The following is a 19,303-nucleotide window of genomic DNA, read 5'->3' as shown; positions in this document are numbered from 1 at the left end:
ACCGTTTGATTTCGGTTTGATTTTGTTTCTTTGAAAATTAAATTGTACTGAATCTCTCTCTACACACACACACACACACACACACACACACACACACACTAGTATTTGGACCCGTGCAAAGCACGGTTCCTAAAAGATTTTTGTCCTTTTTTTTATTCTTTTGCGGTCTTTGACATAAAATCATTCCACAACATGTAGATGTTCATGATGCTAGAGAGGAACCCAAAGAGCCATATCTAAACTTCTTCAGATGTTTGTTGTAATGCGTAAAACTTAAGTTATTAATGACAGTGTTAAATTAAAAAAAAACTATAGAAAGAAGGAACAATGTAATAGATAAACCAAAGGATTCGACAATGGAAATGATACAAAAATTGTACAATCTGATGTCAAATTTCTTGTGAGCCTCTCTGATTATCGATCTTCATCAATTAAGAATAGAAACTAATAAGCAATAAAAGTTCAATAGACTCACTGAAGAAGTAACAATTCCAATTACAAATTTGTGAAATCGGGGCTAAAATCCAATAGTTTAAGTCAAAATACTTTCAAATAATTCAATGTCTACATACATTTCGTTATAATAGTTTCCGAAATCTTCACGTGCCCCAAATCAAGCCAAAAGAACCCTAAAACCAAACTTCCAACAGTTGAATTATAGAAAAACAACAAATAAGGAATCAAAAACTTATACAGACAATATATAATATCCTGGTTGAAATTAGGGCTTAAACTACCCTACAAAATAAGGGGAAAATGAGATAAATTGTTGCCTGATTGAATGGAAAGAGAGAATGATTGATTCTCTGGATTTAGCCTTTCTTCGTCCTCCTTCTCTTGGTCTCCTAAAACTTTATCTTCAGCTGTATTTGATGATAATTTAAAGATATTAAGGGTCTTAAAATCTACAGAGAATGAATAATAGAGATTAAAAAAATAAGAACTGTTGATTTTTCGTATTCATCGCTCTCAATTAAATTCAAGGTATCTCTAGACCTTTGCATATATACAGTAAAGATGCAAGCAGACATCCACAAAACATACAAAAAGGAGTGATGGCTTCTTCTATATATCAAGATCCCAACTTTTTTTGCTGCAGTAACAAAGGTGGAATTTTGTAATTTTTTATTGAGAAAAGGAACAATAAGAACCAAAGAGTTGAGTTAAAACCCTAAAAATTGTAACTTTTTTTTACATCTGACGGCGAGATTGGCGGTGAGGAGAAAGGGAAGGATCCGACGAAGAAAACTCTTCTTCGCTGCCGACGGTGGCAGAGGCGGCGACGGCGGTAGCGGAGCAGAGGAGGCCATTGAAGATGAAGGAGGAGTTGATTTTGCTCTTGATTGCTTCTCGGATTTGCCTGTAATCAACAAAATAAGTAAACCCTAAAAAGTAAAATTACTGTTTTTGGATTTATTTTATGAGGAAGTAAGAGTCTTGAGAGACAAACCCATCGAAATTTTTCAAGGAGAACGTGAGAAGTTTTTTCAAGGAGAACGTGAGTTGTGAAACGTGAGAAGTTTTTTCAAGGAGAATGTGAGTTGTAAAAAGGGAAGTTTGGAGGGAGAGTACGGAGATGAGTTGGAATTTTTTCAAAAAATCTGATTGGCCCAAAGATGTATTACTGTTCATTCATTATTCTCCTTTTTTTTAAAAAAGTAGATTTCTTTGAAAATTAAATTGTACCGAATTTTTTTTCTTTGGACTGCTGCTCCTTCAAAAATTAGATAACTTGAGCTAGAGTTTTTTCTTATAAGGGGTTGTGTATTTGGTTTAAAAAAAATTTAAACTTATTTCATAATCTGAAACCCATTATGGAGGCTTTAGGGCTAAAATGGTTTTAATAAAAAAAACTAATGTGATAGAGCTATTCAAGGCCTCTTTTGCATAACTGTCAAACCGATCAAACATAGGAAATATAAATCTTTTTGGTCTTGAGATTTCCAAATGCGATGCGGCAAGCATAGAAACCAATTCTCATTTTTAGTTCAGTTTATTCTTCCGGTCCTAGAACAGCAGATCCATATTTTCTTTATTGATGATGTCTCTATAAACAGTGGAATATGGGTAAATTTTCCTAAACCCCAATAAGTTTGGGTGTTCAACACTAAAACTTCTAATTCCTTTGAAACTCTCTCTATAAACCCCCAAATCTTTCATAGAAAGTTTCTAAATTAAAATTGCTAGTTAATGTGTGGTCAAATGACCATAATACCCCAATAAATTTTGGAAGAAAAAACCTAACAAGTTTTTAGTTTTATCGCTAAACCCCAATAACTTTTGGTCGAGAATCCCTAATAATGATTGTTTTTTATTTTCAGGTTTTATATAATTTTCAGATTTTTAGGAGGTTGTCTCTAATTGTTGAATTTTGTAAGGGGTTATTATCAATTTTATATTTTTGTAATGAGCTATTTGTAATATTCCAATTATTTGGTAGTTTTTTTTTAATTTTAGGTCTTTTTACCTTTTTAGATTTTTCAGAGGCCCTTTTGTAGTCTTAGATTTTTTAGGAGATTGTTTATAATTTTCGTATTTTTAAGAGATTAATTTATTGTTTTGCAGTTTTTAGCGGGATGTCCATAATTTAAAGAATTTAAAGTTGGTGGTTAGTAATTTTTAGATTTTTAGGGCACCCTATGTAATTTTAGAATTTAAAGGGATTTTTTAAAAGCTTTAGACTTTTCAAGGGTTCATTTGTAGTTTCATACTTTTCAGAGAGCAATTTGTAATTTTCTATTTTTAGGAGTTGTTTGTAATTTTATGGGTTAATATGGAAATAGGAATGATTCAAGAGGTATATATTGACCTTGAGGGGTAATGTTCAGCAATGTATCATTGTGTGCAATGTGTTATGGGGCTAATAGTAAAAAAACAAAATATTTTGGTCGTTTTTTGAAATTCTGAAACTTATCTAGAAATATTTGCGTGCTTAATGCCAACTTAGTAGATAGATGTTTAGTGAAAATTATCTTTTAAAAAAAAAATCAAGGAGAGCCCTATGGCTATTCTAGGGCTAAAATATAAGGCTAATAGTAGACCACTAATCTTTTCTTTTTATATAAAGAGAAGAGAATTAAAAATATGATTATTAGATTTTTTTTAAATTATGTATAGTTTAAGAATCTGAAAAATATAATTATTAGATTTTTTTAATTTACTAAAACTTTGATTATAATTAGAAATTTCTAATTATATAAGCAGGGAAACACACACACACTGCCATTTTTTCTATTAAGCTGATTGCTTCTTCTATTCTGCATATGTTTAAAAAATTATACTGTTGCGGCAAAATTTGTTTCTGTTGGCTCAGTCAAATCTTTCTAACATGCAAATTGTTTAAAGAATTCTATGGAAGTTGTTACCAATTTGTTGTTTTTTGCTCTGTATCTACTGAGAATTTGTTTAAAGAATTTAAATGTTTCTACTACATAACTGGATCTTGTCAATGTTTTATAGTTTTTTTTTTCTTTAAATTCAAAGTCCTTAATTTGGAATTGTTTTCTTTACTGACAGAGGGGGTCTTGTATCTTACAACCTGCCAAAGCATCCGCTTGTCGGTGTATCGAATCTTCAGGTCATAAAGTTAATGCAGAACTCCAAATCTCGAGAATACGTGAGGGAGACCTTTGCATGGGAGCACTGCTACTGGTACCTTACCAATGACGGCATTGTGCTCCACCGGTCTTCTCTCAATCTCCCATCTGCGATTGTTCCGGCTACCCTAAAGAAGGCTGCCAAGGGACCTTCCCGCCAATTTGGTTCTGGACCTCCAGGTGATCGCCCTAGGTATTGCTGCCAGAACTTTTATGCGTTTATGTTGAGTATTCACCCTTTTTAGTTTGAAAATTTAGCCTACTTGTCAAGATTTTTTTGGGTAATATTATATTTTAATTTTTTTGGGTTAATAGATACTTGTCATTCGCGCTGCTAAGAAAAAATTTTCAGGTCCGCCACTGACTGCGGCCTATGCTGGAATGTTAGATACATGGCGAATCAAGTTTAGTTAAACTGACTTTTGATATTTATGTTTCTAGAAGGGTTATGTACCCAGTTTATGTCTTTTCATTTACGCTAGTAGAAGGTTTCTTTATTCATTTTGTTTCTTTTTGGCAGGGGCCCTCCACCCTTTGAAGGGGGTACCCCAAGGTTTGGTGATAGAGACGGTTAACGTGGAGGCCCTCTCTCTGATGGTGAGGTAAGTGAGTTGTAGTTCTTTTGGCACTGCTGAGGAGTGATAAATTGCTCCGTGTGATATATTTTTTACATGCATTTGGCAGAAAACAGCTTTATGTTCTTGTTAATTGTCCTAGGATGATTTATGACTTGTTGATTGATTAAGGCAGGTTAAGTGCACTAGTTGTTCCGTTCATGCTCGCTTATGGAACAAAATATATGCAGTATTCTTACGTGAATTGTATGACATGCATATATACGTACGTACATAAATATGTACATGTCCATGTACTACGCATCTAGCATCTGATGGCTAAGTAACTTGTTCTTTATCATGCAACTTTTTGGGAGAATTCTATCCCTTTCTTCTTCTTTGAATAATTCTCTTTTTTCAATCTTTACTTCGTAGAAAGGAAAGGTAAATGTATACTTACTAGGTTCTAATGTTCTCACTATTTTAGCAGGATTTTATTAGAGGATTCAATCCTTTTTTTAATTTCCCTTTGGAAAAGTATTCTTCAAGCTTTACTTAGACAAACAGAGTGATGTTGAACACTACTTCCTCTTGAAATAGGTTCATAGATCCTAACGTTACGATGGCAGTTAGTAGAGGATTGAGACCTTTGTTCTCCTATGGAAAACTCTCTTTCTCAACCTTTATTTTTACACACAATGCTGTTGAAATCTCTTGAATTATAGGAAGAGGTTCATAACGAGAATTTGTCTTAAAGGTACTCGTTTGTTTTCTGTTCATTTTTAGTGGCTGTGTTAACTTATTTGATATCTAACTGTAATTGAAGCAGGATGATTGTAAACATCTCAAACATTTTGAATAAATATGAACCATCCAATTTAGCTTATAGAGAATAGACTAAATTATCACCTTGCCACCTTCATTCTTAGATAACAAGACAATCAAAGATCATTTTTTTCATAGTTTATTATCCAATTTTGTGTTTTCTTTTATTTTTCTTTTTGTTTTCCCCCCCTGAATCAACCTTCCATTTAATAACTAATACTTATTTACGGGGTTTAAGCAAATATGGTCTTGGTCAGTTGTATTACGTGATTTTCTAGTCATAATAACATCAAATTAGATAAAGATCCTCAAAGCAGGATAATGTCATAGGACCTTGACAAGTAGATTGGAGATCCAAAATATGTTAATATATATATCCGTGTGCACATCATGAGTTTCAACACTTGAATTTTTTAAGCTTAGAGAACCACACAGAACCTGAACCAAGTGATGTCCTATGGTTGTGCTCATTCTGACATCCTCTTCTGGTGCTTATGTTCAGTGGCGACCCAGAAAAACTTTCTTAGGGGATCAGATGATAAATATTTACCTACCCAAAAATTAAGATATAATATTATGAGCAACACTATTGACAAATGGGTTATCCCGACTTAAATGGACTAAAATTCAAGTGTGCAAATATCTCTAAATAAAGGGAGAAATTTTTGTATTTAGAAGGGTGTAGAATGTAAATTTCATGATCTTAGGTGGTGTAACTGCCCCCCTAAGCTTGAATGTGCATCCGCCATTGCTTATGTTGATATAAATACCAACTCTGATGGTTCTTCTTTTCTATTGTTTTATTTTAGGCTGTCCATACTTGACTTATTTATGTTACTTGACTCTAATGTTTTCTACTTGACAAATGAAGTTTGTGTTAATATTGTTGAAATTTATCTTCCTCTGCTATTTCTTTCCATGGAACTGGTTTTTTTTAACCATAACTAGTTTTTATGGACGTGCAGTGCACATGGTTAAATATCAAAATATTTTTCTTTTATATTTATTTCATTACTATAAATAAGTCAGATTCATCTTGAGTCAAATATGTAAAATTGAATTATTAGATTTAATATTATTTTTATTTAAATATTATTAAAAATTAATGTAATGGATTTTAAGCTAAAGTGGTAAGAATATACCTAACTGGGATGTCATAATTGTCATTATGAACTATAGTTATAGCAATAAAGAAATCACATTTCTTATTGCATTGGAAATAGAATTGCACAACATTTTTGGATATTATAAGCTTAACTGAGACATCTTAATTGATTTCTTAAGAACAAATATCAATTGACATAATAATATCTTCAAGTAGAATAATAAAAGAAAATAAGTAAATTAATACTATATGTCATATTTCAAACTCTACTGTTCCCAAGTTGTAATATGTAGTCAAGCATGAATAGCAATATCATTATGAACTATAGTTCTAGTAAAAAAGAAACCACATTTTTTATTACATTGAAAATAAAATTGCATAACACATGAGGACATTATAAGCTCATGTTGTATAATAAACAATCTCAACGGTAATCATGAGATCACAACCTACATTATTTGATAGACTTAAAAGTAAGAAAAAAACAAAAACTAAATATTAATGGTAACTATATTATAAATTTATGCGATGAAAGCAATCACATATGCATACAAAACTACTAATAATTTTGCATGAAAATCACTTATAAAAATTCCTAATTCTACTAAAAATTTAAGTTATGATATAAAATGGTCAAAAAAATATTATCCTTGATTATTTTTGTTTCATATTTTAATTGAATCGAGATCAATCTTTCTCCACCTTTATCTTTTTCTTGGGCAATCATTCTTTTGATATTTTGATGCCATCTAACCTCTCCATTTGGAAAGAGTAAGGGATACTGCAACGGATAATAACAGCCAAAATAGTGTTTCACTTGATGTCTTCCTTCTGAGTGTGCATGGACAACTATCTCTCTCTCTCTCTCAAATGGTGCATTGTCATTATTTCCTTCAACCCAGATTGCAGCTACCTGATCTGTTGTTGATGAATTGTAAACACGTTGATCTAGTGCAACGTCACTATTTATTAGTATCTTAAATTCTTTAAAAGATTGATAATCATACAATTTGCGAAGGAACTTTGCATATGGGTTTCCTTGCAATATATCCATCAAGCTCTTATTTGTGATTTCACTCATATTTGCATCATCTAATATTCCTAATCGATTTTACAACTCATTCTCTGTATCATATAAGTAAAGTTGAAAGTATAAAAGCTTATTTTCTTTTGGAATTAGAGCAGGAATATAATGATATATTTGGCATTGTGCTCTAAATGTAAAAACTCCTTTTCTATCTGATGCAAGATCTTTTATCAAATCTTGCCTAAGACAATGTGAATGAGAAAATATTGTTGTACATTCTGGTGTGGCTTCGAAACTCAATTGCCTTTGGTGATTGCATTGTATAAAGGGCATATAGTTTATCTGGAATATTCACATCTGCTAGGTGGATTTCACCGTTGTGACAGCAAAATGTTGGAGGCTCGTGTTCAAACTTTTTGGATCCACAATAGACACAAGACTTTGGAGTGCGTAGCTTATATAGTAAAGAACATATCAGTTCATGAAGAATTTGTCCTAGCACAAATATAAATATTTAATACACTAATATATAATGTTATATGACTCTTTTAATAAAATATAAAGTGTATCTACACCAACCTTCATGCTCATAGGCTAGTAGTAGGGCTCCATAAAATAGGTCAACTTTACGTTGTCATTTGTCATTAATAGTATTACCAACACAGTCATTACTTTGTCACTTTCTCTTATTATCCACACTTCTTTGAATGTAAGCTTTCTTCTATTCATCACTCAATCGAGAATATTTGGTTTTTTTAATACTGGGGATTGGAGTGTTCTCTTCTGCTTAAAAAATGTTCATATGGTCTTATAAATACATATATAAAAGAATAATTTATTATTCAGTTTAATGCAAACCTTGGCTTGAAGCCATTTTGAGTAAGGTCCTTTAGGCGAGAAAGTGTTGTATAGTGGTTATGTAATCCAAAACCAGAGAATAAATTTCTACAAAGGAAAATCATATGCCATAATACCATTAATTTATGAATACATATGAGCAATGCAGATAGTTAGATAGATTAGCGTATATTTTCATGAAAATTCTATAGTAAACGACCAACTATAATCATTATCACACTTAAAATATAAAAATTAATGATATTCTTTACTAACCTGATACTCGTAATTATGAAATAAATCTTGAGTACGAAATTGGAATTGAGATGATATTATCCTACAAGTAAATAAATAAGTATCAGAAAATAAAAAACCATAAAAAACTATTTTAAAAAATATTGATGCACAATAGTTTATCACAATTAGAATTTTTTTAAGGTGATAAATAGATAATATGACCTGTGGTTAATTTAGGAAATCAATAGGAGATATCATGCAAACTGGAAGTATGATGGGGCTTAACTGCAAAACTGCACTTGTAAGTTTGGGCAGTGCATGAGCAAAATATGGATAATGTCTTTTAGTGATAGAGAGTATTGTATAAGATTGAGAACTTAATTATATATGTCGACATATAAGCTAGAGGGGTCCATTTGGAAAATATGGAAGATTTGGTAAGTTTTTTGCAAAATGCACTTATGAATTCTAAAATTTTTGAATGTGGATGGTCAAATATCTTGATTTTGCAAATTACCTTTTTTATTTATTTAATATACCATGGTTGCAAAAAAGTTTATAATTATAGTAATAAATACAATATTTATAGAATACGTCAATTGAATGTTACTTTTGTTGTAATATTTGAAATTGATAGAATACTCCAAATTCGGTTGCCCCTATTTGATTCTTATAATCAGGCCATCACGTTGAAACTGATCAATGCTTATTAATAAAAGTTTATAATTACCATAATAAAAATAATATTATATAATACGTCAATTGAATGTTACATTATGTAGACGAAAGATAAATGGATTAACTACAAAAATAATATCTGAGTTTGTTCATGGTTAATGCTTTTATTTCTGTAAGCTATCAATATGGTGTGCTTCTACTATTAATAATTCCACACATTTCAACTTGGGTTGCTTATGCATCTAACAAGCTTAGGATTGAAGATGGCAAAAGAGAATGCGGATTTGTTTAGAATCTTAGATGACAGTTGTCTGCAACAGGTGTATCAACTTTCTAACTAAAGTTACTTATTGATATGTTATTTTCTTAGGTAGGCAACACTCAAGTTATATTGAAATTAGTCCCTTAAATCATAAAATTGATATTAGATCCTCTTCTTTATAAGTTTTTTATTAATTCAGAGGTGTTTAAAATTTAGGTTTTTTTATTTCCCAATTATAAGTTTTGAAAATTTTGAGGTTTCCTTTATAAATTTCAAAAAATTATAGTTCTGAGATATTGAAAGGAGTTCGTCCATTAAGGGACTCCTAAGTCGTTAAATAACCATAGTTTTAACACATTCGCAGCATAGAATATACCTTTAGTTACCAAGGTAATAACCATACATGTTGTATTGTGTATTCTGCTTATAAAATTAAAAACGTTGTAAAGAGATACGTTCATAAACTAATTATAAACCTATGCACTATACATGATTAAAGATATTGAGTAGATAACAATTGAATATTTTATATTCTATAAAATATTTATATTCTTGTAGATTAATATAAATATTAGGACATTTAGTTCACATGGCTCTTCTAACCGGCACCATTAGATCACAAAAATTAGGTTAATATAAATTAAGGGAGTGTAGGTTAATGGGGGCTGCTATGAAATTGATTTAAGTTAGAAGTCTTTGGGGATCTTTTTCTTGGCTTAATTGAGTTGATATTTAATTTATGATATTATATAACCTCATCCATGTGTATATGGAAGCATGAAACTCTAGGCTCCAGCCCTGTTGAAGGAGATGAAGTTACTATAAAAATTGTGTAATTTTTTTATTTATATATAAGCATGAGGTGTTGCATGTGATATGATAACACAATTAAGTTCTCTTTGTATAAAGATTGTAAATTGTACAATTTTCGGATTAGAATTGTTATAAATAGAATATGTGGTCTTATTTATCATTAAATACAATTAAAAATTAGAATTTGATTAGGATTAAGATTGTTCAAACTTTAAAGTTCACAAGTAATTATGATTAGAATAAATACAAACTGAAAGCATCCGATAAACTAAAAAGGATATGAGACTTATCCAAGAATGTAGCTTTCATATGTGGGTTGATATTTAATTTATGATATTATATAACCTCATCCATGTGTATATGGAAGCATGAAACTCCAGGCTCCAGCCCATGAGATTACCGGGGCCACCAAGCTCCTGTGTGCAGTTTTCACAGAAAACCCCCAACCTTTTATATTTGCAAGCAAGCCCTATGACCTATCTATTCCTATAAATAAATATATTTCTAACCATGTGCATAATTTTATCTATTAATTCAACCTATTTTTATGTGATTAATTCTTAATCTTACTAATAAAAGGTAAAAGCAATTAAGCAAATACAAGCTAGTAAATAATAAATATCGCAATTGAATCAAATACACAATATTACTAAAGAAAAATAATGAAGACAATAATACGACATACCTGTTGAAGAAGACACTAACAAAAGATGTTCTGAAATAATAGGACAAATTGTTATAAATAATTGACAAATATTACTGTGAAGATAAAAGGAACATATATGTTGAAGGAGATAAAGTTACTATGAAAATTGTGTAATTTCTTTGTTTATATATAGGCATGAGGTGTTGCATGTGATAGGATAACGATTACAATTAGAGTTCTCTTTGTATAAAGATTGACTTATCCAAGACTGTAGAATAAGTACAAACTGAAAGTATTCCATAAACTAAAAATGATATGAGACTTATCCAAGACTGTGGCTTTCGTATGTGGTTCTTCAATATTACACTATAATCCCATCATAGTTCCCAATTAGAAGTAATAGAAAGTATCTACAATTATTTCATCTTTCATCTACACTGTCTAATACTATCTTATCTATTTACATAGCTGCCTGTTTGCGTCTTTTTTCTTTTCTTTTTTTTTCTTCTTCTTCTCTTTTTGTAAAGTAGCCACGTTTTGAATCACTCATCTTTAGAAATATATTTTAAAAATTAATTTCAACAGACCTATCAAGATAGTGCATAAATATATTTTATGGGTTTTATTTTTTTTTCTTTTTCTTTTTCTTTAAGCGGCCACCTTTTGAATCACTTATCTTTAGAAAATATTTTAAAAATTAGAATTTGATTAGTATTAGGATAGTTTAAACTTTATAGGGGTATTTTTGTCTACCGATAGATTTTTCCGAACTCGTACTTTTAAAGGGAGTATGGTATGATATTTTTTTAATCATAATATGCACAAAGCTACTACAAACATCAAACCTTGTATCTAACAATGTTTGATTTCATTTCGCAAATTCTTCATAGTCAAGCTTTTGTTGATACCAGGCTTATAGATAGAGAGCATCCTATACCTCGTTAGTAACGTCTCATAAATTTCATATTTGCACCATCCCGTCCTCTTATAAATTCTGGTAGATCATTCCGAGATCTTGTATTCAGAAGCACCTGGAGCTCTATTTTCATCTTTGTTTCACGTTTTTTTTTTTTTTGCTTTATTTATTGCTATCCTTCTCCCTACTCGCCTATATATCTTCTTTTATTTATCTTATATGGGTTACTAATCTCCATGATAAATGTGGAACCTATTTCACAGTTTTCTTTGATATTCAGTTTTCATAGTGGAACCTATTTCACAGTTTTCTTTGATATTCAGTTTTCATAGGGTCCTGTACAAGGACCATGCCCTTTGCTGATGCATTTCTTGTCATCTTTAATATTGTGCTGTATATATATTGGTATCGTGGAAGTTAAAATTCCTTGAACATTTGCTTTGAAGTCGGGGCTTTTTATGCACATACAATCCTAGTCATGCCGAACATTGCAAATTCGTTCCCTTGTTGTAAATGCTAGCGCTTGAAAAGAAATGTTTTACAACCGAGGTTTGGAACGAAATTTTGTAGGAGGGCAGTTGATACTTAAGAGAGATTTCTTGTTTGCAGCGAAAATGTTTGAAACTAGTTTCCGTTTTTATTAACTTTTTTTTTTTTTTGGACCAGTCTCTTTCGCATCATCCAGGTCGTTTTGTCATGAATCATATTTTTCTTTTTCTGTTTTCTGTTTTTCAGAATTTACACCTTTGCGAGGTCTTGGCTTCTACTTTCCATGATATCTGTCTCGAAATATTTTTCTTTGCCTTTGGTAACCTTGACCCTAAGGGGGTGTTAGTCAATTGGAACATTTTTATGCAAAATGGGATAATTGTTAAAGTAGAATAATTTTTCGCTAGTGGGATATTTTAGTAGGATACATAGGAACAATTTTGTGAAGCGGGATATTTTGATAAAATAACGTGAGATAAATTTTTATAATCATGAAATATATATTTATGCATTTTAAAGATATAAGTACTATTTATGTATTTTAAACTTACTATTATTGATTGATAATTGCTTACAAGAATGTTATTTACTATTAAATAACTTTTGGTTAGACTATAAGATATTGACAATTATTATTATAATGATGGTCTAATGATGGTGATAACCATAATAGGAGAGAAGTAAAGAAAAAATATAAAAAATAAAAAATAACAAAATAACTACGAGTTCTAGTTTTTTACCACCTAGTTCCAAGCTAAAACTTAGAATAATTTGAGAGACTAGAACTCTCATTTTTGTATAGAAAAATAAAAAAACGTGGGATAAATTTGTACCATTATCCCAATTCTAGTTTTGTTAGAGTTCTACTTCACTAACACGGTAAAATTTTGTTCTAGTTTTAGTTCTATATGATTAACACGTTAAAATTTTATCCCACGGATTATCCCAATTCCAATTTTAAATTCTAGGTGAACTATATGATTAACACGTTAAAATTTTATCCCACGGATTATCCCAATTCCAATTTTAAATTCTAGGTGAAATAGGTACCTATTGACTTAGAGATATTTTCATTTTTTTAAGAGGTTGCCAGGTGGATAAATTTGATTTGAGATCTGCCACCATGATGTGAATGAAGAGCAGACACTCTACTTATTTGTGCAAATTATGTTTCATCTAAAATCTGCATAAAAACTCAATTAATGAGAAAGATGGCACCGCTTTGACTTTCTTTACGAAAATTCATAATGAGCTACAGTTGTCCCCTTTGACGTAAGCGAGCCCTAAGCCCCAATCTGTGGCCCACTGACTTCTATTTCCTGAAGCCCAATCTCGTTCTTTCCCGGAGAATCACTTTGCTGGCCCTTTTTCACCGCTGGAAAAACCCGCAAAAGTCTTAAAGATGTGTTGTTCTTTTTACCAATTCGGTCCACGCTTCGAACCCCCCGTGCTCAACTTTTGTTGAAGAATTTACTATTTTTTATTTCAGTTCTTCCCCTGCCCTCAAAATGCCCAAAGCGCTTCGGACCTCACGCCCGTCGAGCTCTCAAGACCGTCTGATCAGCTGTTTGCTCCAAAACGGCGGATATCTGTCAAGGGGGAGTTCAAACTCTATTAAGCCCTTATGGTTTCATCTGCGAATCTATTATGCCACAGTGGTTTTTTTCGACTCTATTAAGCCCCCGTGATTTCATGGTTTCATCTGCTAATCTACACCAACCTTCATGCTCATAGGTTAGTAGTAGGGCTCCATAAAATAGGTCAACTTTACGTTGTCATTTGTCATTAATAGTATTACCAACATAGTCATTACTTTGTCACTTTCTCTTATTATCCACACTTCTTTGAATGTAAGCTTTCTTCTATTCATCACTCAATCGAGAATATTTGGGTTTTTTAATACTGGGGATTGGAGTGTTCTCTTCTGCTTAAAAATGTTCATATGGTCTTATAAATACATATATAAAAGAATAATTTATTATTCAGTTTAATGCAAACCTTGGCTTGAAGCCATTTTGAGTAAGGTCCTTTAGGCGAGAAAGTGTTGTATAGTGGTTATGTAATCCAAAAACCAGAGAATAAATTTCTACAAAGGAAAATCATATGCCATAATACCATTAATTTATGAATACATATGAGCAATGCAAATAGTTAGATAGATTAGCGTATATTTTCATGAAAATTCTATAGTAAACGACCAACTATAATCATTATCACACTTAAAATATAAAAATTAATGATATTCTTTACTAACCTGATACTCGTAATTATGAAATAAATCTTGAGTACGAAATTGGAATTGAGATGATATTATCCTACAAGTAAATAAATAAGTATCAGAAAATAAAAAACCATAAAAACTATTTAAAAAAATATTGATGCACAATAGTTTATCACAATTAGAATTTTTTTAAGGTGAATATAGATAATATGACCTGTGGTTAATTTAGAAAATCAATAGGAGGTATCATGCAAAACTGGAAGTATGATGGGGCTTAACTGCAAAACTACACTTGTAAGTTTGGGCAGTGCATGAGCAAAATATGGATAATGTCTTTTAGTGATAGAGAGTATTGTATAAGATTGAGAACTTAATTATATATGTCGACATATAAGCTAGAGGGGTCCATTTGAAAAATATGGAAGATTTGGTAAGTTTTTTGCAAAATGCACTTATGAATTCTAAAATTTTTGAATGTGGATGGTCAAATATCTTGATTTTGCAAATTACCTTTTTTATTTATTTAATATACCATGGTTGCAAAAAAGTTTATAATTATAGTAATAAATACAATATTTATAGAATACGTCAATTGAATGTTACTTTTGTTGTAATATTTGAAATTGATAGAATACTCCAAAGACCTATTTCGGTTGCCCCTATTTGATTCTTATAATCAGGCCATCACGTTGAAACTGATCAATGCTTATTAATAAAAGTTTATAATTACCATAATAAAAATAATATTATATAATACGTCAATTGAATGTTACATTATGTAGACGAAAGATAAATGGATTAACTACAAAAATAATATCTGAGTTTGTTCATGGTTAATGCTTTTATTTCTGTAAGCTATCAATATGGTGTGCTTCTACTATTAATAATTCCACACATTTCAACTTGGGTTGCTTATGCATCTAACAAGCTTAGGACTGAAGATGGCAAAAGAGAATGCAGATTTGTTTAGAATCTTAGATGACAGTTGTCTACAACAGGTGTATCAACTTTCTAACTAAAGTTACTTGTTGATATGTTATTTTCTTAGGTAGGCAACACTCAAGTTATATTGAAATTAGTCCCTTAAATCATAAAATTGATATTAGATCCTCTTCTTTATAAGTTTTTTATTAATTCAGAGGTGTTTAAAATTTAGGTTTTTTTATTTCCCAATTATAAGTTTTGAAAATTTTGAGGTTTCCTTTATAAATTTCAAAAAATTATAGTTCTGAGATATTGAAAGGAGTTCGTCCATTAAGGGACTCCTAAGTCGTTAAATAACCATAGTTTTAACACATTCGCAGCATAGAATATACCTTTAGTTACCAAGGTAATAACCATACATGTTGTATTGTGTATTCTGCTTATAAAATTAAAAACGTTGTAAAGAGATACATTCATAAACTAATTATAAACCTATGCACTATACATGATTAAAGATATTGAGTAGATAACAATTGAATATTTTATATTCTATAAAATATTTATATTCTTGTAGATTAATATAAATATTAGGACATTTAGTTCACATGGCTCTTCTAACCGGCACCATTAGATCACAAAAATTAGGTTAATATAAATTAAGGGAGTGTAGGTTAATGGGGGCTGCTATGAAATTGATTTAAGTTAGAAGTCTTTGGGGATCTTTTTCTTGGCTTAATTGAGTTGATATTTAATTTATGATATTATATAACCTCATCCATGTGTATATGGAAGCATGAAACTCCAGGCTCCAGCCCATGAGATTACCGGGGCCACCAAGCTCCTGTGTGCAGTTTTCACAGAAAACCCCCAACCTTTTATATTTGCAAGCAAGCCCTATGACCTATCTATTCCTATAAATAAATATATTTCTAACCATGTGCATAATTTTATCTATTAATTCAACCTATTTTTATGTGATTAATTCTTAATCTTACTAATAAAAGGTAAAAGCAATTAAGCAAATACAAGCTAGTAAATAATAAATATCGCAATTGAATCAAATACACAATATTACTAAAGAAAAATAATGAAGACAATAATACGACATACCTGTTGAAGAAGACACTAACAAAAGATGTTCTGAAATAATAGGACAAATTGTTATAAATAATTGACAAATATTACTGTGAAGATAAAAGGAACATATATGTTGAAGGAGATAAAGTTACTATGAAAATTGTGTAATTTCTTTGTTTATATATAGGCATGAGGTGTTGCATGTGATAGGATAACGATTACAATTAGAGTTCTCTTTGTATAAAGATTGACTTATCCAAGACTGTAGAATAAGTACAAACTGAAAGTATTCCATAAACTAAAAATGATATGAGACTTATCCAAGACTGTGGCTTTCGTATGTGGTTCTTCAATATTACACTATAATCCCATCATAGTTCCCAATTAGAAGTAATAGAAAGTATCTACAATTATTTCATCTTTCATCTACACTGTCTAATACTATCTTATCTATTTACATAGCTGCCTGTTTGCGTCTTTTTTCTTTTCTTTTTTTTTCTTCTTCTTCTCTTTTTGTAAAGTAGCCACGTTTTGAATCACTCATCTTTAGAAATATATTTTAAAAATTAATTTCAACAGACCTATCAAGATAGTGCATAAATATATTTTATGGGTTTTATTTTTTTTTCTTTTTCTTTTTCTTTAAGCGGCCACCTTTTGAATCACTTATCTTTAGAAAATATTTTAAAAATTAGAATTTGATTAGTATTAGGATAGTTTAAACTTTATAGGGGTATTTTTGTCTACCGATAGATTTTTCCGAACTCGTACTTTTAAAGGGAGTATGGTATGATATTTTTTTAATCATAATATGCACAAAGCTACTACAAACATCAAACCTTGTATCTAACAATGTTTGATTTCATTTCGCAAATTCTTCATAGTCAAGCTTTTGTTGATACCAGGCTTATAGATAGAGAGCATCCTATACCTCGTTAGTAACGTCTCATAAATTTCATATTTGCACCATCCCGTCCTCTTATAAATTCTGGTAGATCATTCCGAGATCTTGTATTCAGAAGCACCTGGAGCTCTATTTTCATCTTTGTTTCACGTTTTTTTTTTTTTTTGCTTTATTTATTGCTATCCTTCTCCCTACTCGCCTATATATCTTCTTTTATTTATCTTATATGGGTTACTAATCTCCATGATAAATGTGGAACCTATTTCACAGTTTTCTTTGATATTCAGTTTTCATAGGGTCCTGTACAAGGACCATGCCCTTTGCTGATGCATTTCTTGTCATCTTTAATATTGTGCTGTATATATATTGGTATCGTGGAAGTTAAAATTCCTTGAACATTTGCTTTGAAGTCGGGGCTTTTTATGCACATACAATCCTAGTCATGCCGAACATTGCAAATTCGTTCCCTTGTTGTAAATGCTAGCGCTTGAAAAGAAATGTTTTACAACCGAGGTTTGGAACGAAATTTTGTAGGAGGGCAGTTGATACTTAAGAGAGATTTCTTGTTTGCAGCGAAAATGTTTGAAACTAGTTTCCGTTTTTATTAACTTTTTTTTTTTTTTGGACCAGTCTCTTTCGCATCATCCAGGTCGTTTTGTCATGAATCATATTTTTCTTTTTCTGTTTTCTGTTTTTCAGAATTTACACCTTTGCGAGGTCTTGGCTTCTACTTTCCATGATATCTGTCTCGAAATATTTTTCTTTGCCTTTGGTAACTTGGACCCTAAGGGGGGTGTTAGTCAATTGGGATATTTTCATGTAAAATGGGATAATTGTTAAAGTGGAATAATTTTTCGCTAGTGGGATATTTTAGTGGGATAAATAGGAATAATTTTGTGAAGCGGGATATTTTGATAAAATAACGTGAGATAAATTTTTATAATCATGAAATATATATTTATGCATTTTAAAGATATAAGTACTATTTATGTATTTTAAACTTACTATTATTGATTGATAATTGCTTACAAGAATGTTATTTACTATTAAATAACTTTTGGTTAGACTATAAGATATTGATAATTATTATTATAATAATGGTCTAATGATGGTGATAACCATAATAGGAAAGAAGTAAAGAAAAAAAATATAAAAAATAAAAAATAACAAAATAAATATGAGTTCTAGTTTTTACCACATAGTTCCAAGCTGAAACTTGGAATAATTTGAGAGACTAGAACTCTCATTTTTGTATAGAAAAATAAAAAAAATGAGATGATTTTGTATCATTATCCCAATTCTAGTTTTGTTAGAGTTCTACTTCACTAACACGGTAAAATTTTGTTCTAGTTTTAGTTCTATATGATTAACACGTTAAAATTTTATCCCACGGATTATCCCAATTCCAATTTTAAATTCTAGGTGAACTATATGATTAACACGTTAAAATTTTATCCCACGGATTATCCCAATTCCAATTTTAAATTCTAGGTGAAGTATGTACCTATTGACTTAGAGATATTTTCATTTTTTTAAGAGGTTGCCAGGTGGATAAATTTGATTTGAGATCTGCCACCATGATGTGAATGAAGAGCAGACACTCTACTTATTTGTGCAAATTATGTTTCATCTAAAATCTGCATAAAAGCTCAATTAATGAGAAAGATGGCACCGCTTTGACTTTCTTTACGAAAATTCATAATGAGCTACAGTTGTCCCCTTTGACGTAAGCGACCCCTAAGCCCCAATCTGTGGCCCACTGACTTCTATTTCCTGAAGCCCAATCTCGTTCTTTCCCGGAGAATCACTTTGCAGGCCCTTTTTCACCGCTGGAAAAACCCGCAAAAGTCTTAAAGATGTGTCGTTCTTTTGTTCTTTTTACCAATTCGGTCCACGCTTCGAACCCCCCGTGCTCAACTTTTGTTGAAGAATTTACTATTTTTTATTTCAGTTCTTCCCCTGCCCTCAAATGCCCAATTTCTTTTCGGACCTCACGCCCGTCGAACTCTCAAGACCCTCTGATCAGCTGTTTGCTCCAAAACGGCGGATATCTGTCAAGGGGGGATCAAACGACCCCGGTCGGCGCGGGACCCACTTAATAGCACCGTTTGCTGTTCTGAAGGGCAAGCTGGGCCCTGAGTGTGTATGGTCTCCTCTTACGAAGCCCATGACATCCAGAGCTGGGTCCTACC

General features: G+C 31.1%; 1 pseudogene; it reads left to right on the top strand.

Moving 5' to 3' along the window:
- The window catches only part of LOC109838156, a 13,178-nt pseudogene extending 8,853 nt beyond the window's left edge, over window positions 1-4,325 (top strand).

Source organism: Asparagus officinalis, chromosome 4 (genome assembly GCF_001876935.1).
Source record: "Asparagus officinalis chromosome 4, Aspof.V1, whole genome shotgun sequence".
Classification (NCBI taxonomy): domain Eukaryota; kingdom Viridiplantae; phylum Streptophyta; class Magnoliopsida; order Asparagales; family Asparagaceae; genus Asparagus; species Asparagus officinalis.
This window is presented reverse-complemented; position numbering and strand designations above follow the sequence as displayed.